Source organism: Lepidochelys olivacea (genome assembly GCF_965140295.1).
Source record: "Lepidochelys olivacea isolate rLepOli2 genome assembly, chromosome: 1".
NCBI classification, from domain to species: Eukaryota; Metazoa; Chordata; order Testudines; family Cheloniidae; genus Lepidochelys; species Lepidochelys olivacea.
The window spans coordinates 334293024-334318933 of record NC_140411.1 but is presented as its reverse complement, the minus strand read 5'-3'; the positions used below and the strand labels follow the sequence as shown (position 1 = coordinate 334318933).

General features: G+C 43.0%; 1 protein-coding gene across 3 annotated transcripts in view; it reads left to right on the top strand.

Annotated features, from left to right (window-relative positions):
- CACNA2D1 (calcium voltage-gated channel auxiliary subunit alpha2delta 1) overlaps window positions 1-25910 on the top strand; it is a 681161-nt gene that overhangs the window by 23432 nt on the left and 631819 nt on the right. The gene's annotated exons all lie outside the window — the stretch shown is intronic.

Below are 25910 nucleotides of genomic sequence, written 5' to 3'. Positions count from 1 at the left end.
AGGTAACCTCGCTGGCACCTGACCAAAATGACCAATGAGGAGACAAGATACTTTCAAAAGCTGGGAGGAGGGAGAGAAACAAAGGGTCTCTGTCTGTCTATATGCTGCTTTTGTTGGGGATAGACCAGGAATGGAGTCTTAGAACTTTTAGTAAGTAATCTAGCTAGGTATGCGTTAGATTATAATTTCTTTAAATGGCCGAGAAAAGAATTGTGCTGAATAGAATAACTATTTCTGTCTGTGTATCTTTTTTGTAACTTAAGGTTTTGCCTAGAGGGATTCTCTATGTTTTGAATCTAATTACCCTGTAAGGTATCTACCATCCTGATTTTACAGAGGGGATTTCTTTACTTCTATTTACTCCTATTTCTATTAAAAGTCTTCTTGTAAGAAAACTGAATGCTTTTTCATTGTTCTCAGATCGAAGGTTCCAGGTCTGTAGTCACCTAGGCAAATTGGTGAGGCTTTTTACCAAACCTTGTCCAGGAAGTGGGTGCAAGGTTTTGGGAAGTATTTTGGACGGAAAGACATTTCCAAACAGCTCTTCCGCAGTAACCAGTATTTGTTTGGTGGTGGTAGCAGCCAATCCAAGGACAAAGGGTGGAATATTTTGTACCTTGGGGAAGTTTTGACCTAAGCTGGTAAAGATAAGCTTAGGAGGTTTTCATGCAGGTCCCAACATCTGTACCCTAGCGTTCAGAGTGAGGGAGGAACCTTGACATGGTGGCAGAGTGGTGGGATTAACCTGAAATCATTTTGAGATCCAGTTGAGATTTTTTGAACTAGAAATACAGATTTTAAAAAGGATTTTTTTTTTCCTTTGGAAAGGAAGTCCAGAAAGCAGCTGAAACTGAAAGCAGCTTGTTTTTTCTCTGCTTTGTGGCCAAGCAGACAAAAGGGGATTATCTTTGTGAATTGCAGGTTTTCTTTGCCTGGAGGCAGGGTACTTAACTCCTGCAGGGAAATTCACAGTCTTCCAACCCAGAGTTTTTTTTCCCCCTAAAAGTAAACAGGGGGGGTTGTTCTACCCATTTGCCTGGAGACAAAATTGGCAGGTTTTTTTTTTGTTGTTTTGTTTTTTTTTAGGATTTTGATTTTTTACAAGGAGCACAAGTTTGAAAAGGATTTTTTTTTCCTTTAGGCTGCTGGTAAGCAGTTTTCCGAGTAGTTGGAGGTTTTTTGCTTTGATTTGGGCCCAGAGCAGAGACAAGGGAATTGTCTTTTTCTGTAGGCTGACAATCACTATCAGAGAATAGGTATTCTATTCCAGCACAGCAAAATTTTACAGCCAAGTTTTGTTTGTTTATTTCTAAACCTCGGGTATAAAGTTAGTTAAAAACAGAGAGGTTAGAATTACAAAATCCACAGCTCGACAAAAGCTGGAATTAGCCTGATTTCAGGCTGAGGAAAAACAAAGGGAACATGAAAGACAGATAGAACTCATGCGGCTGAAGAAGGAGGAGAAGGAAAAAGAAAGGGAGGCAGTGAAAGAGGCAGAACAACACCAAGCGGCTGCTCACAGGAGAGCTATGGAGGCAAGGGCCAAAGAAATGGAGGCAAGGGCCAAAGAACTGGAGGAGAAGGAAAAAGAGAGGAAGCATGTGGAGGAGATGGAGAAGATAAAGGCTCAGCAGAATATACCAACAAACCCTAGCAATCCTTCTCCAGGTACCACCCCCCATCCCAGAAAGTTCCCCACCTACAAGGCAGGCGATGATACTAAGGCCTTCCTAGAAAATTTCGAAAGGGTCTGCCTTGGGTACAACAAAATGACCAATACATGGTAGAGCTGAGGCCGCAGCTCAGTGGACCCTTAGCTGAGGTGGCAGCTGAAATGCCTAAAGAACACATGAACAAGTATGAACTGTTTAAATCCAAGGCGAGAGTCAGAATGGGGATAACACCCGAGCAATCTCGTCGGAGGTTCAGAGCCCTAAGGTGGAAACCAGACGTGTCATTTACCCGACATGCCTACCACATTGTGAAACATTGGGATGCCTGGACATCAGGAGCAAGTGCTGAATCTCCAGTAAGTTTGCCCTTCCTAATGCAAATGGAACAATTCTTAGAGGGTGTTCCTGAGGAAATAGAAAGATACATCCTAGATGGGAAGCCCAAAACTGTAATTGAGGCAGGAGAGATTGGAGCCAGATGGGTGGCCGAGAAGAAGAAAACTGGTCGCAGTTGGAGCGGAGACCAGAAGGGACCACCCCAGACCGCACCCTATCACCGGGGGCTGCCCAAAGCCCCACCTACCTCCCAAAGAACCATCCAGACCCCTTATCGTCCCACCACCCTGTTCTCCAGCAACCCACCTCGCCCCAGTGACCCATCAGCTGGACGATGTTTTAAATGTAACGAGCTGGGGCATGTAAAGGCCAACTGCCCCAAGAACCCCAACAGATTACAGTTCATTACACCGGGATCACACCAGAGGTCCGCAGGCCCAGATACCTCCCAGATACCCTTGGAGCGGAGGGAAACTGTGAGTGTGGGCGGGAAGAAGGTCACCGCATGGAGGGATACCGGAGCACAAGTGTCAGCTATCCATGCTTCCTTAGTGGACCCCAATTTAATCAACCCAGAGATCCAAGTGACAATTCAACCCTTCAAGTCCAACTCTTTCAATTTGCCTATAGCCAAGTTGCCTGTCCAGTACCAGGGCTGGTCAGGAACGTGGACTTTTGCAGTCTATGATGATTATCCCATCCCCATGCTGTTGGGGGAAGACTTGGCCAATCATGTGAAGCGAGCCAAGAGGGTGAGAATAGTCACCCATAGCCAGGCTAAACAAGCCGTAAGGCCTAGCTCTGTTCCGGAAACTTCTATCAGGACCTGGTCAGAGGTGATGAACCCGGACCCCAGGCCAATGTCTGCAACAGCAGTAGTGGATCCAGTCCCAGAGACCCAGACGGAACCAGTCCCAGAACCGGAACCAGCCGAACAACCAACACCAGACCCATTGCCAGCACTGAATCCAGTACTTGCAACCTCAGCACCAGAGGGCCCCACCGAACCTGAAATGGCAGCAGCCGATAACCCTACACAAGAGGCTCAGCCGGAGCCTGAATCCCAACATAGTGCACCAGCGGAGAGCGGTTCACAGTCAACGGAAACAGCCCCATCCCCTACATCGCTTCCAGAGGGACCAAGCCTAGGTCCACAATCCAATGAGGAACTGATGTCTCCAGCATCAAGGAAACAGTTCCAGACTGAACAGGAAGCAGATGAAAGCCTCCAGAGAGCTTGGACGGCGGCACGGAGCAACCCACCACCTCTCAGCTCTTCTAATCGATCCAGATTTGTTGTAGAAAGAGGACTTTTATACAAGGAAACTCTTTCTGGTGGACACCAGGAAGACTGGCATCTTCAGAGACAGTTGGTAGTTCCAACTAAATACCGGGCCAAGCTCTTGAGCTTAGCCCACGATCACCCTAGTGGCCATGCTGGGGTGAACAGGACCAAAGACCGTTTGGGGGGGTCATTCCACTGGGAGGGAATGGGCAAGGATGTTTCTACCTACGTCCGGTCTTGTGAGGTATGCCAAAGAGTGGGGAAACCCCAAGACCAGGTCAAAGACCCTCTCCAGCCACTCCCCATCATTGAGGTTCCATTTCAGCGAGTAGCTGTGGATATTCTGGGTCTTTTTCCGAAAAATACACCCAGAGGAAAGCAGTACATACTGACTTTCATGGATTTTGCCACCCGATGGCCGGAAGCAGTAGCTCTATACAACACCAGGGCTAAAAGTGTGTGCCAGGCACTAGCAGACATTTTTGCCAGGGTAGGTTGGCCCTCCAACATCCTCACAGATGCAGGGACTAATTTCCTGGCAGGAACTATGGAAAACCTTTGGGAAGCTCATGGGGTAAATCACTTGGTTGCCACTCCTTACCACCATCAAACAAATGGCATGGTGGAGAAATTTAATGGAACTTTGGGGGCCATGATACGTAAATTCGTAAATGAGCACTCCAATGATTGGGACCTAGTGTTGCAGCAATTGCTCTTTGCCTACAGAGCTGTACCACACCCCAGTTTAGGGTTTTCCCCATTTGAACTTGTATATGGCTGTGAGGTTAAGGGGCCATTACAGTTGGTGAAGCAGCAATGGGAGGGATTTACACCTTCTCTAGGAACTAACATTCTGGACTTTGTAACCAACCTACAAAACACCCTCCGAACCTCTTTAGCCCTTGCTAGAGAAAACTTACAGGATGCTCAAAAAGAGCAAAAAGCCTGGTATGATAAACATGCCAGAGAGCGTTCCTTCAAAGTAGGAGACCAGGTCATGGTCTTAAAGGCGCTCCAGGCCCATAAAATGGAAGCATCATGGGAAGGGCCATTCATGGTCCAAGAGCGCCTGGGAGCTGTTAATTATCTCATAGCATTCCCCACCTCCAACCGAAAGTCTAAGGTGTACCATATTAATTTTCTAAAGCCCTTTTATTCCAGAGAATTAAAGGTTTGTCAGTTTACAGCCCAGGGAGGAGACGACACTGAGTGGCCTGAAGGTGTCTACTACGAAGGGAAAAGTGCTGGTGGTGTGGAAGAGGTGAACCTCTCCATGACCCTTGGGCGTATGCAGCGACAGCAGATCCAGGAGCTGTGCACTAGCTACGCGCCAACGTTCTCAGCCACCCCAGGACTGACTGAACGGGCATACCACTCCATTGACACAGGTAATGCTCACACAATTAGAGTCCAACCTTACCGGGTGTCTCCTCAAGCTAAAACTGCTATAGAACGGGAGATCCAGGATATGTTACAGATGAGTGTAATCCGCCCCTCTGGAAGTGCATGGGCATCTCCAGTGGTTTTAGTTCCCAAACCAGATGGGGAAATACGTTTTTGCTTGGATTACCGTAAGCTAAATGCTGTAACTCGCCCAGACAACTATCCAATGCCACGCACAGATGAACTATTAGAGAAACTGGGACGGGCCCAGTTCATTTCTACCTTGGACTTAACCAAGGGGTACTGGCAGGTACCGCTAGATGAATCTACCAAGGAAAGGTCAGCCTTCACCACACATCTCGGGCTGTATGACTTTAATGTACTCCCTTTCGGGCTGTGAAATGCACCTGCCACCTTCCAAAGACTTGTAGATGGTCTCCTAGCGGGATTAGGAGAATATGCAGTTGCCTACCTTGATGCTGTGGCCATATTTTCGGATTCCTGGGCAGACCACCTGGAACATCTACAAAAAGTCCTTGAGCGCATAAGGGAGGCAGGACTAACTGTTAAGGCTAAGAAGTGTCAAATAGGCCTAAACAGAGTGACTTACCTTGGACACCAGGTGGGTCAAGGAACTATCAGCCCCCTGCAGGCCAAAGTGGATGCTATCCAAAAGTGGCCTGTCCCAAAGTCAAAGAAACAGGTTCAATCCTTCTTAGGCTTGGCCAGTTATTACAGACGATTTGTACCGCAATACAGCCAAATCGCCGCCCCACTGACAGACCTAACCAAAAAGAAACAGCCAAATGCTGTTCAGTGGACCGAAAAGTGTCAGAAGGCCTTTAACAAGCTTTAAGCGACACTCATGTCTGACCCTGTACTAAGGGCCCCAGAGTTTGACAAACTGTTCCTAGTAACCACAGATGCGTCCGAGCGTGGTGTGGGAGCAGTTTTAATGCAGAAAGGACCTGATCAAGAATTCCACCCTGTTGTGTTTCTCAGCAAAAAACTGTCTGAAAGGGAAAGCAACTGGTCAGTCGGTGAAAAAGAATGTTACGCCATTGTCTACGCTTTGGAAAAGCTACGCCCCTATGTTTGGGGATGGCGTTTCCACCTGCAAACCGACCATGCTGCACTGAAGTGGCTTCACACCGTCAAAGAAACTAACAAAAAACTTCTTCGGTGGAGTTTAGCTCTCCAAGATTTTGATTTCGACATCCAACACATCTCAGGAGCTTCTAACAAAGTGGCTGATGCACTCTGCCGTGAAAGTTTCCCAGAATCAACTGGTTAAAATCATCCTTGAGATGTGGAAAATATTGTTAGTCTTTATGTACTTGGTAGTATATTTAGATATGCATGTATCTTATTAACTCTGTTTTTCCTAGAGCTCCAGGAAGAAATCCCAGCCAGTGTTTCACCCTAGCTGAGATTTGGGGGGCGTGTCATAAATATAAAGGGAAGGGTAAACCCCTTTAAGATCCCTCCTGGCCAGAGGAAAACTCCTCTCACCTGTAAAGGGTTAAGAAGCTAAAGGTAACCTCGCTGGCACCTGACCAAAATGACCAATGAGGAGACAAGATACTTTCAAAAGCTGGGAGGAGGGAGAGAAACAAAGGGTCTCCGTCTGTCTATATGCTGCTTTTGTTGGGGATAGACCAGGAATGGAGTCTTAGAACTTTTAGTAAGTAATCTAGCTAGGTATGCGTTAGATTATGATTTCTTTAAATGGCTGAGAAAAGAATTGTGCTGAATAGAATAACTATTTCTGTCTGTGTATCTTTTTTGTAACTTAAGGTTTTGCCTAGAGGGATTCTCTGTATTTTGAATCTAATTACCCTGTAAGGTATCTACCGTCCTGATTTTACAGAGGGGATTTCTTTACTTCTATTTACTCCTATTTCTATTAAAAGTCTTCTTGTAAGAAAACTGAATGCTTTTTCTTTGTTCTCAGATCGAAGGTTCTGGGTCTGTAGTCACCTAGGCTTTTTACCAAACCTTGTCCAGGAAGTGGGGTGCAAGGTTTTGGGAAGTATTTTGGACGGAAAGACATTTCCAAACAGCTCTTCCGCAGTAACCAGTATTTGTTTGGTGGTGGTAGCGGCCAATCCAAGGACAAAGGGTGGAATATTTTGTACCTTGGGGAAGTTTTTGACCTAAGCTGGTAAAGATAAGCTTAGGAGGTTTTCATGCAGGTCCCCACATTTGTACCCCAGCGTTCAGAGTGGGGGAGGAACCTTGACACTCCTCCTCCTCCTTCCACTACTGGCTGCTTGCCAGGTCTGGGATTATCTGCTAGCATTGTTCATTCCATTGATTTTAGCCATGGAGTGAAGTATAAGGGCAATGTGCCAAGAGCAGCACGATTCTTGCTTGAGAAGATGCTTCGAGGAGCAGGAGTGGTTTCTGTCCCTGTTCCCTTGTGATTGAGAGGTGCTGAAATAATTCTCCCTCCCCCTGCTGCAGCCAGCTGAACAGGGTACCAGGCTGGGATTTATGTTTCCACTGAATTCATCCGATGAAGTGAGCTGTAGCTCACGAAAGCTTATGCTCAAATAAATTGGTTAGTGTCTATGGTGCCACAAGTACTCCTTTTCTTTTTGCGAATACAGACTAACACGGCTGCTACTCTGAAACATGTTCTCAGGTGTGGACCGTGAAACCATCCGTGTAAACTCACTGGCTCTTCGCAGTTCAGAGGCAATGTCTGCTGAAATGTGGCAGTTTTGGCTGAGTGTCCCTTTGAGTGTCTAGGCTCAAATGAATCTGAAACTCCAAGGGGCACAAACTCAAGAGAGCTGAACCTGATTTCTAAAGGAGCAAAATAGAACTTGTGTGACCTGAAACTGCTGCCTTTTTTGCACAGCTGTAGCTGCTTGTGAACAGATGGGCTCAATCTGTAGTGACAGCTGAGAACACTGACCTTTCACCTAAAGCTATCGTCTGTCTCTACGTAGCCAAGAACTTAAATCAAAGCATTTTTTAAAAAATGCATGTACTAATGAGTAACAACATTGCGTTCATTCCTTCCTCCCACCACCATCTCTGCCAGTCTCACTCCTGCAGTGGACGGTTCCTGGTCTTCCAACACCCTCCTGTCTGCTTGGCCTGGGCTTTGGATGGATTTCTTTCTTTTCCCACTCTCCCCTTTGCAGAGTGCACTGGGGAGAGAGCCCATCTATTTCACCATCATCTATATAACTCTTCCTGGTCAGAATCTATCCATCCTTCCCCCATCCTCACCATTTGTCTAGGTAGAAGATATATTTTGCTAACTAGAATAAACATCCAGGCCAGACCCAAAGTCTACTGAATGGGAGTCATTTCATAAAGTTCAATGGGCTTTGGATCAGGCCCATAGTCTGCATTATTTGGAAGTAATTCTGTTAGTTTGTTTTACCCCAGGATAAAATTGCATGAAGCAGAAATATCATTCAGGTAGGAAAATGAGTTCTAGAATAGATCCTAGTAAAAAGTGAATATGGGCAATAATGTAGTGGGATTAATGACTACACTTTGGCATTAGATTGTGTTAAACAGGAAACAACCTTCCTGTTGATAAAAGGGTTAAAGGATAAGGATGTAAGATTAAGGATGTAAGAAGGTTAATAAGAGGATACACACTAATTGTGTACATGAGCATAAAGACCAAAGTTTGCCTTAATAAAAATAGACCTCCTGGAGATATTATGTGTTTAGCATGTATCTGGGTGATGTTGACCTAAAAGAAATGTTGGGGATTTGCTGCGTATATGATTCTGGATCAGTCTGAGTGTGAAAATTGCTGACACTGGTATCAGTGGTCTTGAGGCCATGGACTCTGCCATCTCTTATCCTGGCAACTATAAGACCAGCTTATTCATAACCCTCCAGGCATGTGTGAAAGGGAAGGTACAAGGTATCTTGTGCTGCACAAGGGCTGCTCCCTCCCTATGGTATCATCTGCTCTGGGGCAGAAAGGGAGTGGGGTCATGGAGCTTGCTGGGTATGAATAGAGAGGCAGGCGGTAGCATCCTAAACCTGCATAATCCTCCTTCATACTGTGCATCTTGAAGAGGAATTTCACCTTTTAAAGGCACAGTCCCTCCTCATTTTCCTCTAGGGCAGTGCCGGCCTATGGCTAAATGCCACAATGTAGCCTATGCTGTGTAAAGCAAAGGCATGGCCTGCCACCACTAGAACAGATAGCATCTTTTAGTAGTTACATGTTACAAAGAAGTTCACTTGGGATGGACTGGCAGTCACTTGATCAAATAGATGATCTGATTTTGAAGTAGCTGTATAAGTTGCAAAAACTTACTCTCCATGTAAGGTGCTTCCATTCCTAGGTTTTGTATGTTGTTGGATTTGAGACCTCATGAAAGAACACTTGGCTAGAGCATTTTACCATTCAGAAGGAGAGTGAAATGTGTGTCCTTGCTGTTGGGTTCTTGTCTAAGGCTTTTAGAAGTAGCAGTAAACAGAATCCTTTTATGTGTGAGGAGTTCTCACCCTGTGTTTTAAAATGAATTGACATTTTGGTTCCATATCCTGTATGAGAGGATTCCTCACAGTTAGTCACATACAAGACGCCAGACTCCGTTTTGTCAAAGTAAAAGGCTCAGAAAACAGATGGGCTGGATGTCAGTTTTAAGAAGCAAGGAAAAACTGCAATCTTCTTGTTTGAATGTACCCTTAGGCTATGATAATTACACTGTAACATCTCTTCTGCCATTCCTGATGCAGGGTTTAAAAGCTCCAGAACCTGCGGGTCAGCCCAACAGCTTCTGTTCTTCTTTCCTTCAACAGAATTGAAACATTTTTTAAGGTATAAGCTTGAGAATGTTTCTAGATGTTTGAAAGTTAAAAATAACTAACTAACTAAAAGTTAGTTTTCTAGATTTGAGTTACATTCTAGATTTGAGTTGCATTTCTAGATTTAAAACATTAATTCCTGTCCTATAGTTAAAAATGCAGTTCTCTTTCTTTCTATTATTTCAAAATAGAATACTACTACATAAAAATAGGGCCTGTTCCAGGCTGAAACATGGGTGCCACTGCTAAGCACAGTTGTGGGACTATGGCACAGAGAGAGAGGATGGTTTCTCAGGTAAGCAAGTCATATAGTGCTAAATGGGTGAAAACTAACAGCCAGCACAGATCACAAAGTGTTCACATATCTGTCTGCAGGTGCACCTTTCATCATATGTGAGACGCTGTCAGATCAGGTGCTAGCTCTTGCCAAGGCCCAGGGCCTCACTGACCACTGACAAATGCACAACTTGAAACCACTCTGGCTTACCTGTGGGTTAGAATAGCTAAAATAGATATTAGTGTTAGAAGATCGTGTTTAGTGTTTAGACTTTATGGAACACTTGTAGGATGCTGCATGCATTAATCCTACCTTTTAATATCTGAATCCCACAGTATAACGTTATACTGAGTGTTTGAATTGTAAAGCTCTCTAATTGTGTAACTCACCAAACATGAAAAGAAACATTAATTAAGGTAAAGTGCTCATGCTGCACACAAGGTGGCCAACTGAAGGCAAACGAGGCATTTATAGCATCAAAGGACAAAGACCTTGTTCATTGCATTCCTCACTCTCTCCAGGAAGGGAAGAACTACCCATGAATTCATCCCATCAGCTTGGATTCTGGGGTGAAGGGGATAAAAATCTCTGACAATGAGAAACTGGATCTTTATGCTGTCTGGACTCTGCAGGGCAAAATTTGCTAAACATCAGTAAGAGATTCCCATGCAGCTTGTCATGGGCCAGCCCCAAAGAACATATAGAACTGCTTATTAAATATGCTTCTATTACCTTTTTAAATCTAAGACTGTTACTCGTGCGTATGTGTGTATGTTTCCTGTTTAAACTGTGTAAATAACTCTCATTTATTTTCTTAGTTAATAAATCTTTAGTTAGTTTATCACTAACTGGTTTGGTTTGAGATCTCAGGACAAATTTGCTGCAGCAGTGACTGGTTCTTTGGGACTGAGAGTAACCTGAATGCTGTGGTGATTTTTGGTGTAAAGTGACCATCTATCACATAGTCCAGGTTGCCTAGCTGGCAAGACAGATTGAAATGCCCAAAGGGACTGTCTGTGACTTCATGGTAAAACTGGGATAGTGCTTTAGGAGTTTATCCTTGTTAGTGGATTGGTGAAATCTAATTATAGAATATACAATAAGTTTGGCATTTCTGCCCTGCTTTTTATCAGTCTGCCCTTAGGTTAGCATTCAGAGTTGAGAGTCATTCCAGACAGTGTGACAATGTGAACTTCTGGTCATGGGCCAAGAACTAACCAAGCATTTTTGCTGGCATTGCCAGCACCGTCTCAACATAGCTGGGGGATTGTGTTGATTCACAGCATCCTGTCAGCAGCTTCCACTACCATGTCTCTTGTGGAATCCCAAATGGTAATCTTACAGGAAAGGCCATTCTGCTTACCATCCTCTGGGTTAAAAGCTTGTTAAAGATCCCAGCCTAAGGATGTAATTGATGCTTCTCTGTTTTTGCTTGGTTGAATCTAGCATGTAGTTTGTGTTACAATTTCCGTTGTCTAGGGTATAACAAACCTGACAGGACATGAACCAGAGCAGTTGTAAATTAATCTTAACAGCAGTATATGGATAGAAGCACAGCACAAATTGGGGTGTGTGTGTGTGTGTGTATACTACTCATTTTATGGACTCTGTTTCTGCAAGTGGAAAGGAGACCCAAGATAGTAAATGATGCCGTTGACTTTCTGTGCATCTGAAACCACCCCATTTGTGTAAATGCCATGTAAACCTTCTTGACTGCACTCAGTCAAATTCTGGTTGAACAATTAGTCTTCTGGTGGTTACAGAATAAGAAGCATTGTAAATCCTCAACTAGCACACCCCTCTTAAGGGAAAAGTCGATATGTCAGATTTATGGCATTAGTCTAAATTCTTAGAGGGGCTCTTACTGAGAGATTGCCAGTAGGGCCCTCCTGCAGTTTGTCCAAATAAATATGGCTCAGTCTTATACTTCTTAGTGGGCACTACATTTCCTAAGGAACTGGGGTGGGGGTGAATTAAATTTCCTGATAAGAGGAATGTTGCCACCTGGCAGTGTTTTACATTTTAATGGTTCTAATTTTGCAATTAGTTCTTGCAAATAGAGTTTTGTAAGCTCTTTTCAAACAGTCTAGCTCAAACTAATCATGGGTCTTTCTGTTTAATTAAGGAACAGAATCTACATATCTTAGATTTGCCAGGACTCTAAATAAGATAAAAATGTAAATAACTTGCATATATCTTCTTGATATTTGCTGTGCTCTTCCTTTAATAATAATCATCACACAGTTGCCTAATGCAGTGGTTCTCAAACTAGGGCCACCGCTTGATCTGGGAAAGCCCCTGGGGGGCTGGGTTGGTTTGTTTACCTGCCATGTCCACAGGTTCAGCTGATCACGGCTCCCACTGGCCACGGTTCGCTGCTCCAGGCCAATGGGGGGCTGTGAGAAGTGGTGCGGGCCGAGGGATGTGCTGGCCACCCTTCCTGCAGCCCCCATTGGCCTGGAGTGGCGAACCGCAGCCAGTGGGAGCCGCGATCGGCCAAACCTGCGGACGCAGCAGGTAAACAAACCAGCCCGGCCCGCCAGGGGCTTTCCCTGAACAAGCAGTGGCCCTAGTTCGAGAACCACTGGCCTAGAGCATACAGCTCATTTTTTCATATCTTATTTGGGCTAGATTGTTGCCATCCCTTACATGGCCACAGGATGCAGCAGGACAGAGGAAGGTGTTTCCCCCTGCTTTAGTGGGCTGCATGGGGACCAACTAGAATTGCAGCCTCTGCATTTGCAAGTAGTGCAGGGGCTGCTAGCAAGAGGCTTCTTCCTGTTGAGAGCAACATGGCTGAAAACGGCGGGTAGGGAGAGTCATGAGTCTATCACCCTCCTGCATGCTGGCCAGGGCACTGTATGTTCAATGTCTTAAAGGGGTGTCACAGATTGGGTTTTTTTTCCCTCAGCACTAACAAGGAACCCCAGGGAGATGTCTCCTGGAGCAGTGCAGATCCACACTGTGGTTCAGAGCTAAATGCCAAAATCTAGCACTTTACAGAGCATAACCCAATGTTTTTTAATCAGGATGAATTTAGTGCTTGTCTGACTTCCAGCCTCACCACCATAATGATTGGAATTTACACCAAAGAACAAGAGCATAGGCAACAATTGTGCAAACTTCCTCAGTGCATCCCACCAACATGCGACCTGTAGGGATGAGACATTGTGTCTCTAGCCCCATTTAATCCTTGGTATCTCTGCTGATTCTTCCACCATCAGGGTCTTGAATACACTTTTTTAGTGATGTCTGAGAGGAAACTCAACTTGACCTTGGTCCTGGAGCTGTAGTTTTTGTTTAAACACATGTGTTTGAATGCTATCCAGGGACATTCCAGAATACTCACTGGAGGAGGGGAGTGACCACTTCTTCTGTAACTTCCTATGATGTGATCTAACCACATTGAACCAGACTGTGACCCTGCCTATGTTCCCATACAGAGGAGGAAGGCGGCAAAGGAGCATTATTTCACCCTGTAAAGGCTACTAGTATTGTGTGCTTGGGGAAGGAGCAGCCACAAATGATCTATGGGGAGTGGGTGGGCAGTGGTGGGGAGTGGGAAGAGTCTTAGCTCTACTCCCAATGCAGTATCCAGCACAATTGAGCCAATGCGTAAGAGGAAGTAGGCCATGCCAGGAAAGGGGCTGGGTGCTGTTCCCCAAGGAAAAACAGAAAAGCAGAGATCAAATTGTGTTTCTGCGTCACAGTTCACTTCCTGCTCTGCTCCTGCGGCAATTTGACAGCAAGCCATCCCTCACTCAGAGTGGATTGCAAGTTCAAGTCCATCACATTGTGTTAGCATTGTGTTAGCAGTTTCCATTCAAAATCCTCTTCCATGGCTGTAAGGATGGATGGTCCAGAGGTAAGGGCAGAAACCTGGTATTTGTGAGACCATGCTCTGCCAAAGGCTTCCTGTGTGAGTTTTTGGAAAAGTCACTCATGCTGGTCACCTTAGTTCGCCATCTGTAAAATGGGGGAATAATAGAGCTTCCATAGCCCTCATAGGAAGGATAAGTACATTAAAGATTGTGAGGTGCTCAGAAACTGTGGGCTTAGGATATGTAAGTACCCTAGGCTGTAACATCAAAACAACATTTAAAAAAAAAATAAAACTGTTATAATCTAAACAAAAAAAGCAAAGGATTTTCCACTAAGTACTGTAATGTGACTGCAGCAGTCTGTGCCTGGAGACTCAGAGGGGGAAGCTAATTGCTTTTCCAATAACAAGCTAATTCTGCAGGTGCAAAATGTGAAGGAATTCATATCTAAGGTGCCACATTCACTCTGGAACCCATTCATATTTCTTGGCACCTCACAGAGTTTAAGGCCTCTCATAGAGATCATCTGAAAGATTAAGCACCTGATTTAGTCAGCTAGATAAGAAAGTGAAAAACATTCTGGGCCAATGAGGTCATAGGACAGTTGTCTATAAAACTCGTGTTCTGGTACCTGCCTCTGATTTCATTCACTCAGATCTCAGCATCTGCCTCTGGGAGAGCGGTGGTCTAAGCGGTTCTTTCCAGACTGCGCTGCAGTTGCTGAATTCATGGCCACTCCCGGTGGTTCACAGGAGATGCATGTCAACAAACTCCAAATCAGAGTCCAGGAGCTGGACTTTAACAAAATCTACCAAATATTGTGAGATTTGTGATTAAAATTATGAGTGCTGGCAACACTGTGGAACAGATTATGTTGGTACTCTGTGCCTGGCTATAATAGTTTATTTTATGGATCATCAAACTCCTCTTCAGAAACAGAATCTAGTATGTGAAATATAATAGTGTCCCCTGTCAGGTTAAAATCCTCTGAATACCTCAATAGGGTGCTTGAAGATTCCAATGTGGGAGGCAGGATTCCTTCTTTCAGAGGCTGTGGCTTAGATTCTGGAGCATAGTTCTACAATAGAGTGTGAATTCTACAGCAAACTTCTCTACCCAGAATACAAGGAACCCTGCATAGTGCTAAGTATTATCCCCATACATTCCAAAACATCTTTCTCTGGCTGAACAAGCCATGATGTGATCTGCTTTTTTAATTTACTTCTTTGTGGATAGGACAGCTTGAACACAGTACAAGCATCCCAAGGGATAAAATGCAAGTCATATTTTGAAATACGTAGATTAAAGAGCCATGTGAAAGACTGAAAGGCGAGTGGATGAACAGATTGTACAAAAGAATGGAAAAGAAGTGAGATTGGAAAGAAAGTAGATCTAAATCAGGGGTGGGAAAACTACGGCCTGGGGGCCACATCTGGCCCTCTGGGTGTTTTAACCCGGCCCTCGAGCTCCCGCTGGGGAGTGGGGTCCGGGGCTTGCCCTGCTCTGCACAGCTCCCAGAAGCAGTGGCATGTCCCCCCTCTGGCTCCTACATGTAGGGGCAGCCAAAGGGCTCTGCACGCTGCCCCCGCAGCTCCCATTGTCCGGGAACCATAGCCCATGGGAGCTACAGGGGTGGCACTTGCAGACAAGGCGGCACGCAGAGCCGCCTGGCTATGCCTCCATGTAGAAGCCATAGGGGGGACATGTTGCTGCTTTTGGGAGCTGCTTGAGGTAAGCGCTGCCCAGAGCCTGCACCCCTGACCCCCTCCTGCACCCAACTCCCTGATCTAAATTAAAGAAGATATGGCAGCAAAATGATAACATAAAAAAGGAGTATATAAAAGGATTATCTAAGTTCACTCAGAAAAATTCAAGTTAGGGGTAAAACAGGGCTGCTAATAAAGGAGCAAGGGGAACTGGTAAGTCATGATTGTACAATGGCAAAACTTTTAACCATCTTTGTTCATCTTTCAGTAAGAAAGATGAAAACAAACGAATCAAAGAGCAAGGACAATATTAGTAGCAATGGTCTGATTCCCGAAACAAGAGATGAACAAAGAGATGGTGAAAGACTCTCTCAGTAAATGAAATACATAGTACAGTATCATATATCTTAATGTTTCAAGTTTCCTCTGTGTGGTGGAGGATGAATGGGAAAGCTGAATAGCCAGCTTTCATGGGCCAAGAGCCCTGTACGCACGCCAAGGATATGTTAAAGATCCCTGTGCTGGCCATGTAGCTATCAAACCCCTCACCCCCAGGGACGCATAACCAAGCTTCAGTTAACCAGGATACTGTTTGTAAATGTGCAGGCGGGACTGAACAAAATGCCTCTGAGAGCGCTAAAGGAGCCTCAGAACTTCTGAAAATGATCTGCTATAAATCATGTGTGTCAAGGGAGGTACTTGAGGACAGGAAAAGGCATTAAGCAAGAAGAAAGATAACTTAGGAAGCTATCAGCCAATTAGTCTCTGTTCTGGGCAAAGTATTCAAACATAGCTGGGAGTCGTCATAAAATATTTTGGATAGAAGCGTCCAACTGACAAAAAAGCATTAACAAAATACATATTCATCATCATAACTACTGATCAAGTAGACAAAGGAAATACAGGCACGTCATAGAGTGTTATATAATGGTGTGTCATAAATTGATAAAGAAAATGGATAAAAACTAATGATAAAGCATCATAGCATGGATTAAAAATTGGTTGATGAACAGGAGCAAAGGTGAATAGTTGATTTCCCAGCAAGGACCTGTTTTCATTTATGACCTATAGGGAGGTGTAACTTTAATTCTGATCAAATACATCGATGGCACAAACATTCAGAGGAGTGGCAAACACAAATATCTAGTCCAATTGCTAAGTGACCTGGAGACTTTGGAACAGTTGAATACTGTGAGCTGAGATTCATTGTGATGGATTTAAAAAAAATCACAAGAAAGATGAGATTAAATAGTATAGAAATAAATTAGGGGACAGTTTAGGGAAAACAATGAGTGATTGAGAGCAAAACTAGAGAAAATACCAGGGAGTTTAAAAAAAGATACAGAAATTGGAGGATAAGTCATTTGAGGAGGTTAAAGTAGCTAAACTTAAATGGCTCAGAAAAAAAGACTGGGGACATGGTCATGGTCTATAAATACCTTCAAGGAAATGGTATAAATGAAATAATGGAATTACCCGGTATTGGAAGTAGGTAGACAAATAGCAATGGCTTGAGGCTAAGAGAGAAAAAGTTTAAGCTAGGTATTTGAAAAAAAAAACCCAACCCTTTTGAATAGCAAGAGCAAATAGCCAATGGAATAGACTGCCAAAGGCCAGAGGACCCTCATTACACGTGTGCAAGAAATAGGTAAGACATTAGTCTTGCAAAAGAGAAGAGTAGAGGGTGGTGGTGAAAGTTAATGAAGAGCAGAGAAAAATCACACACTAGCTATGAATTTGCTGTAATCTTAAATATTCTGCAGGGTTTATTAGAACCTGAGAAAGCCTCCTTGCAAAATTTTCTGCTTCTGTAAGTGCATAAAGCAGAAATGCCATCTCTTGAGCAGGTTAGGGACCCTTGCCAAAGATATCACATGCTCCTTCAGTACAGCCACAAATAGCCATTGTTTGCTCCAGAGGCTATATTACAGTATATAATTGACTTTCTCTTTGGCTCTCTTTGACTCTTTCCCAAGTAGTGTGGTGATGCCTTGCACTCAAATCATTTGGTCCTCCATTCGCACAATGGTGCTCATCTGTCCTCTCTGACACTCTGTATATAAATAGGTTTTGTCCCCATGGCAAACAAACCTTCTGGCTTTGTGTGTTATACTGCATGTTACACTTTACTGGAGGGGTGAGGGGAGGTTCTTTAAAGCATTAAAATGTCACTAAATATTTGTAAAATGCAGTCAGCGATGTCCAGGCAGTCCAATTGCAGTTCTTGCAATATCTCTCCTGGCTTTTCTTAAGCATGTGTGTCAGTTCCAATATGCATTGCATTGGTGAAACTTCATTCTTTGAACCACTTTACCAGAGACCTCATGAATCCATGTACATGCCCAAACCTACTGTTTGATTCTTAAAAAGTTTCATTCTGCAGGTTATCAGGAAGGGTCCATGGGGCTGGCCATTCATTTCCTTTTCCTATTGCCCATGCTGCTCTTTAGTAATTAAATACCTTCCCAATTTTCCAAATCCACACCCTCTCCTCATTTAGAGCCCTCCTACAATTCCTTCGATAAAGCTCACATTAAGAAGAGATGGGGAAGGGGGGGAGTTTGTCCTCCTCTGGTTTGACCAGGGATTCTGAATGTCTTCCTGTGTCTTCCTTATAGCCTGGAAACACCCTGGCCACAGACTGTTCCTGTTTTTTCCTTATGATAATGAGTTCTACAGAGCACTGGGTGCTCTCTGGACCAAGATCCAAGAAACATTATGTAACAAAACTGAACAATGCTGTATACAAAAAAAAAAGCGCCATTTTTCATCAAATACTTTCCAAATGAACAATTTTGACCATAGTTAATAACTATGATATTTTATTCTAATATTTTATAATATAGAGCAGTGGTTCCCAAACTTGTTCCACTGCTTGTGCAGGGAAAGCCCCTGGCGGGCCGGGCCGGTTTGTTTGCCTGCTGCGTCCGCATGTTCAGCCGATCGCGGCTCCCAGTAGCCGCGGTTCACTGCTCCAGGCCCATGGGAGCCGCTGGAAGCGGCCCGGGCCGAGGGACGTACTGGCTGCAGATGTGGCAGGTAAACAAACCGGCCCGCAGGGGCTTTCCCTGCACAAGCGGCAGAACAAGTTTGGGAACCACTGATAGTCTATATCAGTGCAAATTATAAATAAAAAGTAATCATTCTGTAAAAATACATACAGAAAGATTATATCAAGATGCTCAAAGGTATGGCACATAAAATGGGTTTCTTTTGTGTCACATGGAACTTAGCTATCGTTTTTGAGAATTTTTGTTAGCTTCACAAATACAGGGTTTCAGGGAAGGAGTTTTTTCTCTTTTTTTTTTTTTTTTTGACATAAACCCAGTAACTTTTCCCACAAGGACCAACGTTCATGTAATGTTGGAAAATTAGGAAATGCTGATAAAACAGAGAAGTCTGAGCATAGGTCTAAATAGCCGATGCTCCCAAGTTCTGAACTGAGCTCTGGCATTTTCTCTCTGTGGCCTGGAGCAAACCATTTAATCTCCCAGCCTCAGAATTCCTATCTCTAACACGGGATCATACTTGTATACCTCCCAGTAGTATACTGAAGATTAATTAGTATATGTTTATAAAAAGTATTGAAGATGTACAAACCTAAGTAGTATTGGCAGAACTTTCTTGCTGCAATGACTCAGGAAATCCATTTTCTTAAAATTCAAGGCAATTTCCAGACTATGTGTGGTTCCTCTGAGGCAGCAGTCTATTTTGGTGTCATTTTTCTGGAAGTAGATTGAATTGTCATGCATGGAGAAATCTAAATCTCTCAGTAAATGATTGTGCTTTACTCTCTCATTTGTTTTCCATAGCCCCTTAAAGGTTTGCTCATTGTGCAACTCTCATATCCCTACTACTCTCAACTCTACTGGGGTAGATCATTCCAATGTGTACAATAGAGAGCAGAGTACTCTAACCCAGCTCAGTGGTTACTGAAAAGCATTGCCATCTGCTGGTTATTCATTATTCTGTGTGAAATTAATGGACTCTGTCCAGATCAGAGAGTCTGCACTAGAGTAGCCACCAGTGAAATTGGTGCCAGTTGTCAGCTCTCTCAGTACAGGCCAAAAAATAATGCCCATTTATGACTAAAATGTCCTCTCTCCAGCAGAAATTGTCCTGCTATCTAATGGTTCTTCTGACATATTAGTGGTTCATTGTGTGGGAGATTTGCAATATTGCTTTCCATGTGAGGCTTCAGCGATAAATTAATGGAGGCCTTCATTCTCTGGGTCTGCCAATCCACCACCTTCCATAGTGCTAAATTCATACAGATAGAACTACAGGAGTGTAGAGAGGTGTTTTTGTTGCTTACTGTTGCAGGTAACACACTGAACATAGGACTCAGGGCTTGTTTTCCAAGAACTATACTGTAGTGAAGGAAGAGTTCATTTATGTTTGATAAGTTTTATAATTCATATCCTGTTCCTATTGCAATCTTAGGCCCCAGTGATGCAAGTAGAAGTCAGTGGCTTCCATTTGCATGTGGAGTATGTGCTAGCTCATCTGTTTGCAGGTTCAGAGTCTGAGATAATATTTGTAAAAAAGCTTTGCACCTTCTATGCAGTGTTTTGGATCCTGCAAGTCAACTCTGTGGCTGCCTGTATTGACAAGTACAGAGCAAACAACATATGGTAAGATTCCAATGGAGTCATTTGTTAATGGCACTGTTATCTTGCTTGAAGATACAGGTTTCTGGCATGATGCATAGACTTTTTTCTATACTGTGCTATGGCTTAATGCTAATGAAAAATCTGAGTCTTTGCCTAGTCCTAAGAGCACACCATTGGCTAATATAACCTCAGCAAATCCAACCATCATTTCTTAATGTTGATAGTGCTTGAAAGCTTCAAAACTGAAGGCCAGATTCTGCCCCATGTAACCCTGTTGACTTTAATCAGAGTTTAGTCCCTGGTATTCATTTTTATTCTAAGTATTCACATCTGCCTTATTTTCAGAAGAGATAAGAATTGTGAGCGTTTGGACATATTTTTCCTTTCATTTTAGAAGGCAAGAGTCGTACTGTTGTTCTCCTGCTGTCATGGAGAAGCTATGCCGGGCAATTATGTAGCAACAGAGCTGCATATATGTCACCTCTGAAAGGACTACCCATCAATATTGGGTTGCATGTGCGCACATAGCAATCCTGTGTTTCCAAAGGTGACTGAGATTTTTATGCAAGCAGGAGAGCGCTGTATTACTCAGATTGCTGGCTCTTTGGGGCAAGGGCTGTCTTTTTTGTTCTGGGTTTGTGCAGTGCCTAGCACAATGGGCTCCTGGTACATGACTGGACTTCTAGGTTCCAGTGCAATACATGTAATTAATAATAATGTGTGAACTTCAAAATCCAGCTCCTAGCCCTGTGGCAGGCTACAGGCTCCTCACCCATAGGAACCGCCATTTACCATTTATAAGTGGGTCACTGTCCAATAGAACTGGGTAGGAAGTACTTTTCCCATCTGATGAAACTTTTTGAGATTAAAAAAAATCTCATTTTTTCATTCCATTATCTTGGGAGATGAAAATGAGGAAGTCTTTTGCCATCAATGATAGAGGAAGAAGGGTAGCCTGGTGATTAGGGCATTCACGCTGGGACGTGGCAACTCTGGTTCATGGCCTTGGTCTGCCATCTTTCCACATCCACGTGGGTGTCCTAGCCACCAGGCTGTCGACTATTCTCGGATGGGTTGTTCTCAATTGCTCCTGTTTTGGAGCTGTTCCACTTCATATAAATGAAGTTCTTTTGAGCATGTTTGTGAGTGTGGGTCCTCCATCCCAGCTGAGTGCCCTTACTACTAGGCTTTTGGCTATTCTGGTCTCTCAGCATGAAGGAAAATCTGCCCAGTCTTTCCCTTCCCTGTAACATTCCAGAGTAGGTGCAGATAGGACATAAGTTTCTACAGTGAGCTAAAGTACGCATCTGTCTTTGAGGACTCATTTATTTAATGTTCCTTGGGATCTTCACCATCAGTGGCTAAAGCCATCATTAATCTGGCATACCATTATTAGTTATAAATTAAAGCACAAGTCAGCTGAACCCCATTTGGTGGCACCAGTCTAATTTCCTACATACGTATAAATGTGATGCCAGTGTGAAAGCCTGCATTAGCACTTTTTTATAGCTCAAGCTATTCACTGTGTGTTTCAACACCTTTATACATCTAGTCCATTAATGTGTACTATAAAATCTTTCCTTTTTTTCCTGCTAAGCTTGTATATCACAGCTCAGCCTATGTTCCGAGATGACACTATCCTGAATTCAAATTATTCTAATTAGTGTAAGAAAATGCAGCCTAAAACAAGGGCAAAACTATCTTATCCAATATGCATTGTGTATCCCTAATCTATGCTATGTTTCCTTCTATGTGCTAGAATCCCATTAACATGAGTGGAAGCTGTGTGTGTGAGATGAGTGAAGAATATTCATTAGTGAACTGAACTGTGGGTGGGAGATACGCATTGCAGGTGCGAGGGAAGAATTTTGGCCATGGTCGGTGGTGTGTGCAGAAAGTCTAATGCTGCCTTTGTTGCTTTGTTGTTTGTAGAGTTGCAGAGTAAATCAGCAATGTTGCAATCCGCTCTACATGGGTGTGTGTAAATGAATTTATTTCCATCAGTGTGGGTCCTTGCAGAACAGCTTGCAGGTTCCACCAGGCAACATATCAGAATGGGATTTGATCACTGTAAAAAAAAAAATTGGGTTTAATAAACTCTGCAAATTCTGATAAAATCTTTTAAGGTTGTATTTGTGCAAATGAACCCCCCACAACTCCTGGGTGTGGTGCTCTGTCCCATGGAGTGGCACCAAGACCACTTGAGACCACTACAGCCTCAGCAGATAGCCATGTGGCTTTTAACTCATGCAGTAGAGGTTCATGCAGTAAGCTCCAGAGGCCCCAGGTTTGATCCTGCCGACCGGGGTCCATGTCAGCGTTACACAAAGATATATCTGTGAGAAATTCCCCACTTGCACATTCTGCTGGGGCATTTTGTGAGAGTAAAATCATGTCCACAGTTTTAAAAATAATGCAGGCTTTAATTTGCTTGGGAAGATTTTGCAGTGTATATATAATAGTGTGTGTTTGTGAGAGAGAGTGTGTATATAAAAAATGTATAATTTTAAATACATAAACAAAAGGGCACCATAAATCAAAACAAATGTAAATCTCCTGTTCTGTTTTTTTTAAAGATGATCTCTAACTTCACTGAAGGAATTTATATTGTATAAATATATGGATGTATAATGAATTTTATTCATATAAACAGTTACGTGCAGTGTTGACCTAGATATGCTTGCTGTAGGAATCATAACTTCATTTTTTTGTTTTAATGATTGAGGATGTAAACTTTCTGTGAAGGTAGGGTATTTTTTTTTTGCATTTAATTTCCTACTGCATGTAATTTTTTAAAAAAATATCACTTACTGAAAAACACCCTATGGATGTGATTTTAGTGTATCAAATCAAAAATAGGTGGTGGCATGCACAGTTAAGTGCATGTTGCAAGGAATTTGTGATCTAGAATGATTGGTCCCTGGTTTCATAAAGGGGGCATCAGAGGGTAACGCATGTCCACGAACCCTACCCAGACCATCCCCAGCCTCCATTTCCAACTTTTGTGCTTTGTACAGACACAAGGCTATAGTACTGCATCCGTGGCTGTATAATTTCAGAGTATGGAAATCTGAATTAAAGGGCTGATTCGTTGTTCAGACATTGATAACATAGGGGACTAAGAGGAGGGGATGGCTGGCCAGTCTGAGATGGGTACAGAGTCCAGTCCATTTACACTGTGCTCCAAAGTGTGCATCTCAGATATAAAATGGAATGATGCCAGTTTATGCCCGCTGAAGACCGGAGGACTTTATTCATGTTTATGCATACATCGGATTGCAGCTGTCCATTGCTAACTTTTGTGATTTTTATCATGAAGTGTTCTTGAATTTCCAACTAATGCAGTCAAGTGATTTCATGAGAATTGCAGCTTTCATTTTTTTAAAAAAGTGAATTTCCAGCTCATGATTATGGGGGTGAGTTGGCGCTTGAAAATGTGAAACCTAAAGGCTTGAAAACCAAAAGAGAAATAAAAAGAACCCCAAATTGATTCATTTAAAAAAACCAAACTCTTGATTTTTAAGTTTTCAGAGTAACAGCCATGTTAGTCTGTATTCGCAAAAAGAAAAGGAGTACTTGTGGCACCTTAGAGACTAACCAATTTATTTGAGCATAAGCTTTCGTGAGCTACAGCTCACTTCGCTGTAGCTCACGAAAGTTTATGCTCAAATAAATTGGTTAGTCTCTAAGGTGCCACAAGTACTCCTTTTGATTTTTAAGATCGCCTCATAATTTTTGGGATGGTCTCATGATTTTTGAGTGATTGATCGTACTGAGCTGTACGCATCTCTCTGTTTTAGGTGGTCTTGCAAAGAATTGTGCAGCCTATGACTTTTAAACATTTGTAACTTTATTTCCAAATGAAATTTCTTTGGACATGTCTAGAATGAGGACTTCGGCCCTAGTCCTGTAATATGTAGCACAGAGCTGGACTGCTGCTGGATTTCTGTGAAGACTCAGGCTTCATGGAGGCACAGTGGGCTACCTGAATGCTCCATGTTACAGTACCAGGGTGTTATTCCATAGTAACAAGATTGACGTTTACAGATTAATGTGCAACACTTACCAGAGTCCAAAAAACTCAACCTGATTGTAAAATAGCCTCCCCTCTATGATTATCCTAATAAAAATGTCTGAATGTAATTAGACCTAGATTTATGCGCACGCACACTCTCTCTCTCTCTCTCTCTCTCCCTCCCTCCCCTTGTCCTGATAAGAAGCATGATAAATTTCAGGCTGGAGGTTAATTTTCAAAGCTAGAAGCATCTGAAACAAAACTTTGTAACAACAGGGAGTCCTTGACCACAACTACAGCACAACTCTGTATGGAAATTGCCGGTGCTTTTGATAAAGGACTTTTATAGTATGCTCGCTTTCTTTACAATAAAGGAACACATTTTGATTTATTTTGTTAGTGTTAAGATTTGTTGGAGTAATTATGATGAAGGCCATAGTTGTAAGAATGAATGATAAAGGAATAAAATGCCTGTAAGAATAGGTTCTCTATGCTGTGAACCGTTTTACATACCTCTCAGTAATTGCAGTTGTTAAAAGTATTGCATTTAAACTAATAAAATGGATGAAAGATGACAAAGTAAACCTCTCTTCCGTAATAAGATTTAGTGTATGAAACTCTCCTTCCTCAGCCATTACCAAAATCTATTCTCTCGTGAAGTGCGGAAGCGAACATAGTGATAATTTTACTTGTGATAATTTTACAAGTTAAGTGAGTCTGGAGTTTGTCTGTTCCCAATGAAGTAATTGACAAGATTACCATTAACTTCAGGAGCTGGATATGGCTTGCTGGTTGATTGTCCAACCACAATTAAGACAATAGAAGTCTTGTCATTGATGTCAGTGGTGGCAGGATTTCACCCCCTATGTTTTATAAGCTTGATTCAACTGTGCAAGGTGCAGAGTGCCACTGGGATGTGAGCGCACTCAGCATTTCCTAGGAGACGCACAGTGCTCATTGGGATCAAATCCATTGTAAGCCAAATAAAGAAATATTAAGCAAAGCAACTCCCCATCATTTGTTTCCTTAATGTTAATCTGTTATGCTATTGCATTTTTATTGTCCCTGTCCATTCTTTGAGTAGCCATTTTTCATCACCAAAGTGAAATAAGAGCTAATCAAATTCTTGCCCCAAAGAATCCCAAGCAGAAATTGTAATTATTGCTGTTCACGTCCTTCCAAATGGCCATGCTCCTTATTTTCATATGACATTGCTCTTGTGTTGCATAGTTTGTATTCTGTCTCTAGAAACTGTGACTGTTTAATGCTGCCATTCATAAGAAGACTTTGAACCTTTTAAGTATTCATTGATTTTTCTCACCTGTTTTCTTAAGTGGCATGACTTTAATCGGTTCTTATTATGATGTAAGTTGCTTTCTTATCAAGAATTAGTTGACCACAGAAAGCCATAGAAATAATCTCGATTATGGAGACTGTGAAAGATCACTAAAGCTAAGTGAGTACAATTATTTTGTATCCACTAATGCTAACCATGTTGATTTCTACTCACTGTTTAGCCAGTTTGAGGCCCCATTTCACCAAAGCACTTAAGGATGTGCTTAAAAGTAAAAACATGATTAAGTCCTATGGACTTCAATGAGACTTAAGAATGTAGCTTAAAGTTGAGCACATGCTTAAATGCTTGGATTTGAGCATGCATTTAAACTTTAAACACATGGTTAAATGCTTTAGTGAATCGGGGTACAAGCACTGTTGAATGGGGACTTGATTAGCAATCCATCCCTATTCAACATGTGCTTAACTGCTTTGCTGAGTTGGAGGCTTAATGATCATTCATAGATTCCAAGGCCAGAAGGGACCATTGTGATCATCTAGTCCAGTGGTTCTGAAACTTCATTGCCCCGCGACTCCTTTCTAACAACAAAAATTACTACATGACCCCGAGGTGGGAAACCGAATCCTGAGCCCACCCGAGCCCCACTGCCCCAGGTGGGGGGCCAAAGCAGAAGCCCAAGGAATTCAGTCCTGGGTGGGGGGCCTGTAACC